Raw genomic sequence first — 10,727 nt, 5'->3', positions numbered from 1 at the left:
GTTGTCCCTGGTGAGAGGTAATGCCTGAAATTTGGTATTCTTGGCACACTCTAACGATTTCCGAAATGGTAGGTCCAATACGTCTAGATCCAACTATCATTCCGCATTCACAATCTGTTAATTCCCGTCTTCCGGCAATAATCACCTCGCACACCTTACCACGTGAATCACTTGAGAACAAATGACATCTCCGCCGACACACTGCCCTCTTTTATACCTTGTGTACGTGTACATTATCAAAATAGCACTGACCGTTTTTCCCATTTTCCACAATAACCGAGGGACACTGTTACCTCAGTATTACTGTTTCAATTCTTATTCGATGTGTTCTGTTGGCAGTGTTATTAAAATAGCGTTGACCGCTTTTCCCATTTTCCATAATAACCCATTATTTCAAACCAATGCAAATTTTCCAAATAAAAATTACTCCTTTTTTTTAAAAAAAAAAAGTTCGTTTACAAATGAAAAATTTTTGCATAGCGGCTATTGCTAATTGATGTTTCACTTTGTTATTCGGTTATTAGTAAAAAATAAAAATTACCTGTTCTAACCGAGAAAAAACACATACCGAAGAATACCTGCTCCTCAGAACTAAAATACCGATATTGGGTTTAACCGGTTGGTTCGTCCTATTCCAATTATATATTTCTCCCAAGATGAATGACACTCCTGTATAGTCGAAGATTTCGCCAGGGGCTTGATGTAGTGGGGTAGCAGTTCCAGAGAGCACAAAATGAAATATGCGGCATTGGCGTATCTGCGTATCTATTCTGTGGCACTCGTGAAATAGTTTCAGTTCAATGATTAGTTCGACACAGGTAAAGGCTTATTTATATCAAAGCGCAGTCCTCGAAATGTCCAAATCTGACATAGAGTACACGAATTGTTTCAGCAGTGATCCAACGATTTGCACCCATTGCACATGTGAAAATTGCCTTCGTTCATCTCCGAATAAACATGGGTCCAAAGATCACAGTTCACTCAGCAGCAATCAGTGTCTTTCTGCAGTTCACGTTGACAACATTAACAATGTGTCTGTAAGTGTGAGGAATCGACTCACCAGCCATAATGCCACTAGTGATGAGACAACCGATTGATTTTGACAACCGAGTGGCAACTCTATTTTTTTTTCTTTCGGTTGGTTTTTTCTGTCGAATGGAACAACCAAATGAAACTAGTCTCCGCGTTCACATTAGCTATGTGAATGTTTTCGTGCATTCTCTGTGTGTGAGTGGTTTCACTTAACGTGAAACAACTGACTGATACAAGTCGCTGACTGTTACGTCAGTTCTTTGAACGTCTTCACTCAGATTCGGGTTCTAAGTGATTTCACTCACATACGTTTCCAGCCTTTTCGCTGATATGTGCACCCTGACTACGGCTGCCAATTTTTTTTAGACAGAGACAACGTATCTTATTTCTATGTGGATGAATTATAAAAAGTACATATCTAAAAATGAAACATTTTCAAAATGTATGTATAACTTAAATACGAATTTTTTGTGTTTCTGGTGTTCAATATGGATATTTTGGGTGGTTTTATGACATTAATAACTGATGCTACATTAAAAAATGTATGTTTCAACAAATGAACAATATTTATTGAAACTGCCTCCATCCCTCTCTCTCTCTCTCTCTCTCTCTCTCTCTCTCTCTCTCTCTCTCTCTCTCTCTCTTCCCGCTGGTTTGTACCCATCAAGAATAATTACGTTTTTATAAATGTTGTGAACAGAAAGTATGCAAGAATTGTTTTTTTAAAAATTTAGAGATTTAATTCCCTGATTTTTTAAGGATATACTGTCACTTATCAGAAATATTTTTTCCACTAATTACTTGTCATCATTCGTTAGTAAGCTTTGAATTTCTTCAGTTAGTATAGTTTCAGAATATGAATCCTTGCAAATACTGTACATCGCTTTGAGTTTATCTTGAGGATCAGTTTTTATTCAGTCATATGATTTCATCGATTCCCGCACCACAGAGGCTTTCGGCATTTTCATTTGTACAACACGTTAACTACTAAGTAAACGCCTGTTCAGAAACGTGGTCGAAAAACTGAACCAAAAGCTACTTCCAATAATTCAACTTCAACAGGATTCACAGCTGTGATAAAGTTCTTGGAAGAAATTAGTTTACTGCATCGGCTGTAATTTATTTCCATTTTATTTTTATTTTGCGTACTAAATCATTTCGGCTTTGCAGGCATTTAACCCGATAACTACGTATAGACCTATTTCGGGTTAAGTCTTTTTCATGGGCATTCTGTGGTTGGCTGAGTTTGAAAGCCGTAATGGTGTTCAGTGCTGTATAAACAGTAGCATTGAACTAAGCCATTTCCTATTTACTATTGTCAAGTAGCACTAAACGTCCTAAATTGTACTAAATCCCATAGGAGTAGGCGGAGATTAGTGTTTAACGTCCCGTCGACAACGAGGTTATTAGAGACGGAACACAAGCTTGTATTGGGGAAGGATGGGGTAAAGATATCGGCCGTGAGCTTTCAAAGGAACTATCTTGGTATTTACCTGAAACGATTTAGGAAAATCAAGGAAAACCTAACGCAGTGTTTGAACCGTCGTCCTCCCGAATGAGAGTCCAGTGTGAAATCACATAGTGTTGTCGTTCGACAGGTAATTAGTCTTCCGAGTTAATCCTGCATCATCCTCTGGCTTGAGTCGTCACAGTGTGGAATTACTGTGTAGACACGTGACAGTGCCTCCTCTCTTCCAGCCATTAATGTCAGCTTTCACGTCGTGTCGTTACATCCCCTAAAAGCAGCACATTCGCTGCACTCATGAGGCAGAACGATTTCTAATCCAATACTCTCACCAAGACGAAGTTCTCGTTGATAGTGGGAATCAATCTCCTGTTCTTTGAGTGGCGATCTGGCACGCTTACTACTCAGCCAAAGGGGCCGACTTCTATTGCCAGTTGTACAAAACAATAACTTGGTTTCTAGCTAAGCACTTAGCACCTCAGCATTAAGTTTACAGCCCCCCGTATGAGCTGCTGTTAACACTACTTCACACCGAGCTCCGCTGCGAGTTCTGGTTAACACTTTACGCTGTGTGTACGACGAAATATGCACACTGAGAAACCAGTCTCGCATTTTAGGTTTTCAGCAGAACCGCACTGCAGTCGTGTTGCCTCAGTAGCCACAATACTACTTCTTGGGCCCCTTATGTTGAGGGTCTATACTACATCATCATCACCACCATTAACTCTGCCACCCCCTCCTCTTCGTCCCCCCCCCCCCCTCTCTCTCTCTCTCTCTCTCTCTCTCTCTCTTCCCTCTCTCTCTCTCTCTCTCTCTCTCTCTCTCTCTCTCTCTCTCTCTCTCTCTCTCTCTCTCTCTCTCTCTTCCCGCTGGTTTGTACCCATCAAGAATAATTACGTTTTTATAAATGTTGTGAACAGAAAGTATGCAAGAATTGTTTTTTTAAAAATTTAGAGATTTAATTCCCTGATTTTTTAAGGATATACTGTCACTTATCAGAAATATTTTTTCCACTAATTACTTGTCATCATTCGTTAGTAAGCTTTGAATTTCTTCAGTTAGTATAGTTTCAGAATATGAATCCTTGCAAATACTGTACATCGCTTTGAGTTTATCTTGAGGATCAGTTTTTATTCAGTCATATGATTTCATCGATTCCCGCACCACAGAGGCTTTCGGCATTTTCATTTGTACAACACGTTAACTACTAAGTAAACGCCTGTTCAGAAACGTGGTCGAAAAACTGAACCAAAAGCTACTTCCAATAATTCAACTTCAACAGGATTCACAGCTGTGATAAAGTTCTTGGAAGAAATTAGTTTACTGCATCGGCTGTAATTTATTTCCATTTTATTTTTATTTTGCGTACTAAATCATTTCGGCTTTGCAGGCATTTAACCCGATAACTACGTATAGACCTATTTCGGGTTAAGTCTTTTTCATGGGCATTCTGTGGTTGGCTGAGTTTGAAAGCCGTAATGGTGTTCAGTGCTGTATAAACAGTAGCATTGAACTAAGCCATTTCCTATTTACTATTGTCAAGTAGCACTAAACGTCCTAAATTGTACTAAATCCCATAGGAGTAGGCGGAGATTAGTGTTTAACGTCCCGTCGACAACGAGGTTATTAGAGACGGAACACAAGCTTGTATTGGGGAAGGATGGGGTAAAGATATCGGCCGTGAGCTTTCAAAGGAACTATCTTGGTATTTACCTGAAACGATTTAGGAAAATCAAGGAAAACCTAACGCAGTGTTTGAACCGTCGTCCTCCCGAATGAGAGTCCAGTGTGAAATCACATAGTGTTGTCGTTCGACAGGTAATTAGTCTTCCGAGTTAATCCTGCATCATCCTCTGGCTTGAGTCGTCACAGTGTGGAATTACTGTGTAGACACGTGACAGTGCCTCCTCTCTTCCAGCCATTAATGTCAGCTTTCACGTCGTGTCGTTACATCCCCTAAAAGCAGCACATTCGCTGCACTCATGAGGCAGAACGATTTCTAATCCAATACTCTCACCAAGACGAAGTTCTCGTTGATAGTGGGAATCAATCTCCTGTTCTTTGAGTGGCGATCTGGCACGCTTACTACTCAGCCAAAGGGGCCGACTTCTATTGCCAGTTGTACAAAACAATAACTTGGTTTCTAGCTAAGCACTTAGCACCTCAGCATTAAGTTTACAGCCCCCCGTATGAGCTGCTGTTAACACTACTTCACACCGAGCTCCGCTGCGAGTTCTGGTTAACACTTTACGCTGTGTGTACGACGAAATATGCACACTGAGAAACCAGTCTCGCATTTTAGGTTTTCAGCAGAACCGCACTGCAGTCGTGTTGCCTCAGTAGCCACAATACTACTTCTTGGGCCCCTTATGTTGAGGGTCTATACTACATCATCATCACCACCATTAACTCTGCCACCCCCTCCTCTTCGTCCCCCCCCCCCCCCCTCTCTCTCTCTCTCTCTCTCTCTCTCTCTCTCTCTCTCTCTCTCTCTCCCTCTCTCTCTCTCTCTCTCTCTCTCTCTCTCTCTCTCTCTCTCTCTCTTTCATCTTCTGTAAACCGAGCCAACTATAAAATATTCTAGAACCGTAAGTGATAATTAAGCTATATGTTGCTTCTCATTCAGTGTCGTGTGTATAGGCCCATTTATAGAGCCCGGCTCGTTACATAGAAAGTAGCAAGCGTTATGGAACAATCATCGTAGTTGCATAAGACGATTGTCTGCTGAGAAAAAAAAATACTGCCTAGTAAGGCATCACGAAGTTGACTAAGTATGTTTAGCGGGAGCTATTGTAGTCAGATGTACCATCACATCTTCAAGCAAAATCCAATCTTCTTCAATCCCCTGTGCTAAGCTCAATTCACAAGAGTGCTGAGAGGACGGGCGTTTTTTGTTTATCTACGCGGCTCGCAGGTTCTTCCTACGTCACAGTTCCCACGTGGCGCCGAAGAGACACCAGCGCGTATGTGAAAACTGAGCGAGGTAGAATTTGTGTCCAGGACAGTGCTCTGCTTATCAAGTCCTCTCCTACTTTCTACCTGTACGCCGAGAGTCGTCGTCCACGAGAAACGCTCCGTATGAGTCACGGCGTACCTGCACTTCAAAATTCCCTGTCTACGCCAGTGGATAACCGCTTGACCATTCACCATGATGGAGGTTACCGGGTGTTCGCAGTGAGGTGCTGTTGCGTCCTGTCCAAACTGGGCCGGCTGAGGTGGCCGAGCGGTTCTAGGCGCTTCAGTCTGGAACCGCGCCACCGCTAGGGTCGCAGGTTCGAATCCCGCCTCGGGCATGGATGTGTGTGACGTCCTTAGGTTAGTTAGGTTTAAATGGTTCTAATTTCTAGGGGACTCATGACCTCAGATGTTAAGTCCCATAGTGGTCAGAGCCATTTCTGTCCAAACCGCATCGTACTCGCCCCGCTACCAGAAGAAAATGGTCGTTACCTTCTACGATAAGCCTTCTTACGTACGGTTATTGCTCTTGTTCAAGTCATTTTAATGTTTAAATCCTGCTTTTCCTTCTTTTACGATCCATACTCTGTCCTAAAATGAACTAAACCTTTATGCATTGTCATCTTAAAAACCTGTTTGATTAACTTTATGTAAGTTATTTTATGAGGCCTACCCTGTGCTATTAAAGTACTGCTGTTTATACATTTTACATCTACGTAATTACTCTGCTGTTCACAAACTGCCTGGCAGTAACCTTTAATTGTGCAGAAGGTAAATAACATACAGAAATGTTTGATACAATACTGAATGCAGTATGCTCTCTAGTTTTATTTACAAATGTTCATTTTGGCTACCTTTTGTAACACTACAGATATCCCACATGTAATTGATTTTCAGCAAAATCGTATGAAGCATTTCTTGGTGTCTGGTAGCAACTGCTTGCGTTATCCATTGTCGCAGATTGTCGACTTTTCTCGGAAGCGGTTTAACAAACACTCTGTCTTAAATGTTATCCAATGCACAGAAGTCCCTTGGGGTTAAACCAGGTGGTCGCGGCGGCCTGAATATTGTTCCTCCAACGACAACCCAAGTGGCCACATTCCTACGGGGCTTCGTGAATTCATGGTGATAATTTGGTGGCGCGCCATCTTTCTGGAAAATCAATTCTGTACCTATATCCTGCTTTAATTGAGTCCTTACATAATGTTCAAGCATGTTCAAATACTATATGCCATTTACAGTTGACTGCTGGCCATTCCTGACCCTGTGTCTCATGTGATACACAGACAGTTTCGGTGAAACTATTGTACCAATTAATAACATTTTGCCCTTGCAATATTTAGTCCTGACTTGTCTCTCAACTGTAGTAGCAGATATGGATTCATGAAACCGGAAACAACACTGCATATGCTCTGCAGCTTTATACGAATCCATGATGACTGTTGGAATGACTCATTCGCGCATGCCACCTTTAGGGAACGCCGGCAACTAAAATTGTTAGGTACGAATAAACCTTGAAGGTACACTGCATTCAGTGGTGTATCAAACACTTCTGTAAGTTATTTACACTTTTCACAAAAAAAAATGGTTCAAATGGTTCTGAGCACTATGGGACTTAACATCTGAGGTCTTCAGTCCCCTAGAACAGAACTACTTACACCTAACTAACCTAAGGACATCACACACATCCATGCCCGAGACAGGATTCGAACCTGCGACCATAGCAGTGGCGCAGTTCCAGACTGAAGCGCCTAGAACAGCACGGGCACACAAGCCGGCCACTTTTCACAATTAAAGGTTACTTTTGTATAATTAATTTATGAACACCCTTTATATCTAACTTAATACACAATTTTATGATGTTCATATATCATACACTTGGTCAATGATGGCAATCATATGCAGAATTATAATTCCAAAGAAAATTTTATTTTATTTTAAAGTGTGCTTGGCAGGCGGAAGAGATACGATTTTTAGAATCTGTATGTCTAATTTGATTTTTATATTTTCCATTATTTCTGAAGACCCGGTGAACACTAAAAATATTTTGATTGCATCAGCCAGAAAATAAAATAATGATTATTTCAGATTATATAGTTGTTGTTCGGCCATCTACAGTCCTCTTCGACAGTAGCTGATATAAAGCACCACATAAGAGCCCTCGACTGTTCCACAAGCCGGGAAAGTCGCGAAGTTCGGACAGGGGGAGGTATCGACGTCGGTCGGTGAGGCCTGGCACGAAGTCAGCGTTCCAAAACATCCCAAAGGTGTTCTATAGGATTCAGGTCAGAACTCTGTGCAGGCCAGTCATTCCATTACAGGGATGTTACTGTCGTATAACCACTACGCCACAGGTCGTGCATTATGAACAGGTGCTCGATCGTGTTGAAAGATGCAATCATCAACACCGAATTGCTCTTCAACAATGGAAAGCAAGAAGGTGCTTAAAACATTAATATAGGCCTGTGCTGTGATAGTGCCACGCAAAACAACAAGGGATGCAAGCCCCATCCATAAAAAACACGACCACACCATAACACCACCACCTCTGAATTTTACTGCTGGCACTACACACGCTGGCAGATGACGTACACCGGGCATTCGCCATAACCCACACCCTGCCATCCGATCGCCACATTGTATACCATGATTCGTCACCTCACACAACGTTTTTCCACTGTTCAATCGTCCAATGTCTAATCTCCTTACACCAAGGAAGGCGTCGTTTGGCATTTACCGGCGTGATGCGTGGCTTATGAGCAGCCACTTGACCAAGAAATCCTAGTTTTCTCACCTCCTGCCTAACTCTCATAGTACTTGCAGTGGATCCTGATGCAGTTTGGAATTCATGTGTGATGGTCTGGATAGATGTCTGCTTATTACACATTACGACCCTCTTCATTTGTCAGCGGTCTCTGCCAGCCAACAGACGAGGTCGGCCTGTACGCTTTAGTGCTCTACGTGTCCCTTCCACTTCATTGTCACATCGGAAACAGTGGACCTAGGGATGTTTAGGAGTGTGGAAATCTCGGGTATGACACAAGTGACACCCAAGCACCTGATCAGGTTCGAAGTCCGTGAGTTCCACGGAGCGCCCCATTCTGCTCTCTTATGATGTCTAATGACTAGTGAAGTCGCTGATATAGAATACCTGGCAGTAGGCGGCAGCACAATGCACCTAATATTAAAAATTTATGTTTTTGGGGGTGTCCGGATACTTTTGATCAGATAGTTTATTTCCAATGATGAGGACGTTCACACAGCGGTTCTCGGATGGTTCCGTGGCCAAGGAGTGGATTTCTATCGTCGAGGAGTTCAATACTCGGCACAACGTTCCGACCGTACCTTACAGAGGCTAAGTTGGAAACCAGTGTCATGTATCTGTGTCACTTTGAAGTGTAGTACAGCGTGCAATTTAAGTTACTTGGTCAGCCATTTAATAATGTTTTGCTTACTCTTTTTAGACTCTCTCGTACCGCTTGTACAGAAGCCAGACTGCAATTATAAGAATTGAAGGACATGAAATGAAAGTAGCAGTTGAGAAGCGAGTGAGACAGGCGTGTAGCCTTTCAGTCTGCGTATTGAACAAGCTGTAAAAGCAAAGCAAAAACTGGAATGGGAGTTAAAGTTCAGGGAGGAGACATTGTAACTTCGACGTTTGCCGATGATATTGTGATTGTATCGGAGACGGTGAAGAATTTGTAAGAGTAGTAGAACAAGTGGATAATCCCTTGAAAAGAGGTTACAAAATAATTATCAACAAAAGCAAAACAAGAACAGTGGAATGTTGTCGAATAGGTGATGCTGAGGGAATTCGATTAGTAAAAGCGACCCTAAGAGTAGTACAAGTGATTCGCAGTTTGAACAGCACAGTAGGTGATGGGCGAAGTGGGGAGTATATAAAACACAAACTGGCAATAGTAAGAAAAGAATTTCTGAAGAAGAGATATTTGTAAACATTCCACATAAATTTAAATGTTAAGTAGTCTTTTCTGTGGGTATTTCTCAGGAGTGTAGATTTGTATGGAAGTGAAACCTGGACGATGAACAGTTCAGAGTAAGAGTTTTTGAAGCCGTTTTGTCGAAAAGTGACATTTTAAGGCAGTAGCTGAGAACAAAATAAAAGCTGATTCGTTCAAAGAAGAAAGCAGCAACTGTTGATTTATTCACACAAATAGCGCCTTTATCGGGTTCGAACAGACAGGCCTATCCTCATACGATTTTTCACGTTTAGACACCCATGTGTTGAAGTTTACATTTGTTTTCGGCTATTTGTTTCCCCTTGTCGTGAAAGTTCCTTAGGATGGTGGTGCTCTACAGCAAGTAACTAATTAACGCCTTATTAAACGTAACTGTGTTTAGTAACGATTGAAAATATTCTACAAAAATATTTAAGGTAGGTTTGTTATAGTTTTAGATTGTTTACGCCAAAAATACAGCGTCAAAATTTGGCAATCAGGTTTCTTGTGTTCACGAAACAACGAAGAGAATATAAAGCACCTTTCATGATGTATATGTACGGACAGGAAGAACTCGTTTAAACGATAACGCGATGAATAACGTGAATGGGTGCTTTTTACGGAAATAACCCGGATTCAGCAGTTTTTAAGAAACTTCCTGGCAGATTAAAACTGTGTGCCCGACCGAGACTCGAACTCGGGACCTTTGCCTTTCGCGGGCAAGTGCTCTACCAACTGAGCTACCGGAGCACGACTCACGTCCGGTACTCATAGCTTTACTTCTGCCAGTATCCGTCTCCTACCTTCCAAACTTTACAGAAGCTCTTCTGCGAACCTTGCAGAACTAGCACTCCTGAAAGAAAGGATACTGCGGAGACATGGCTTAGCCACAGCCTGGGGGATGTTTCCAGAATGAGATTTTCACTCTGCAGCGGAGTGTGCGCTGATATGAAACTTCCTGGCAGATTAATAAAACTGTGTGCCCGAGCGAGAGTTTTTAAGAAAGTAACGAAAAATCGGCGTTTTTCACCAAAATTTCTCTGACCTCGTAAGAAGTGTCGCAAATCTAATGATAATGACATATTTAATATTGAAATGTTCCATGTTCGACTGTCGCACTACTTTTGCAGTCGTGCCGTCATTAGTGGCCTTTCGACTATCGACTTTTGCGAGCGCGAACCAACGACAACTGTTTGAAAATGGTTCAAATGGCTCTGAGCACTATGGGACTTAACATCTGTGGTCATCAGTCCCCTAGAACTTAGAACTACTTAAACCTAACTAACCTAAGGACATCACACACATCCATGCCCGAG

General features: G+C 41.9%; 1 non-coding gene across 1 annotated transcript; it reads right to left on the bottom strand.

The window, feature by feature from the left end:
* Window positions 1-10,087: 10,087 nt before the first annotated feature.
* On the bottom strand, window positions 10,088-10,162 carry Trnas-cga (transfer RNA serine (anticodon CGA)). Its single transcript has one exon. It is a non-coding gene; the product is annotated as a tRNA-Ser (tRNA).
* Between the last annotated feature and the right edge of the window lie 565 nt (window positions 10,163-10,727).

This window comes from Schistocerca gregaria, chromosome 5 (assembly GCF_023897955.1).
Source record: "Schistocerca gregaria isolate iqSchGreg1 chromosome 5, iqSchGreg1.2, whole genome shotgun sequence".
NCBI classification, from domain to species: Eukaryota; Metazoa; Arthropoda; class Insecta; order Orthoptera; family Acrididae; genus Schistocerca; species Schistocerca gregaria.
Note: the sequence above shows the minus strand (reverse complement) of the source record. Positions and strands in the feature narration are given on the sequence as shown.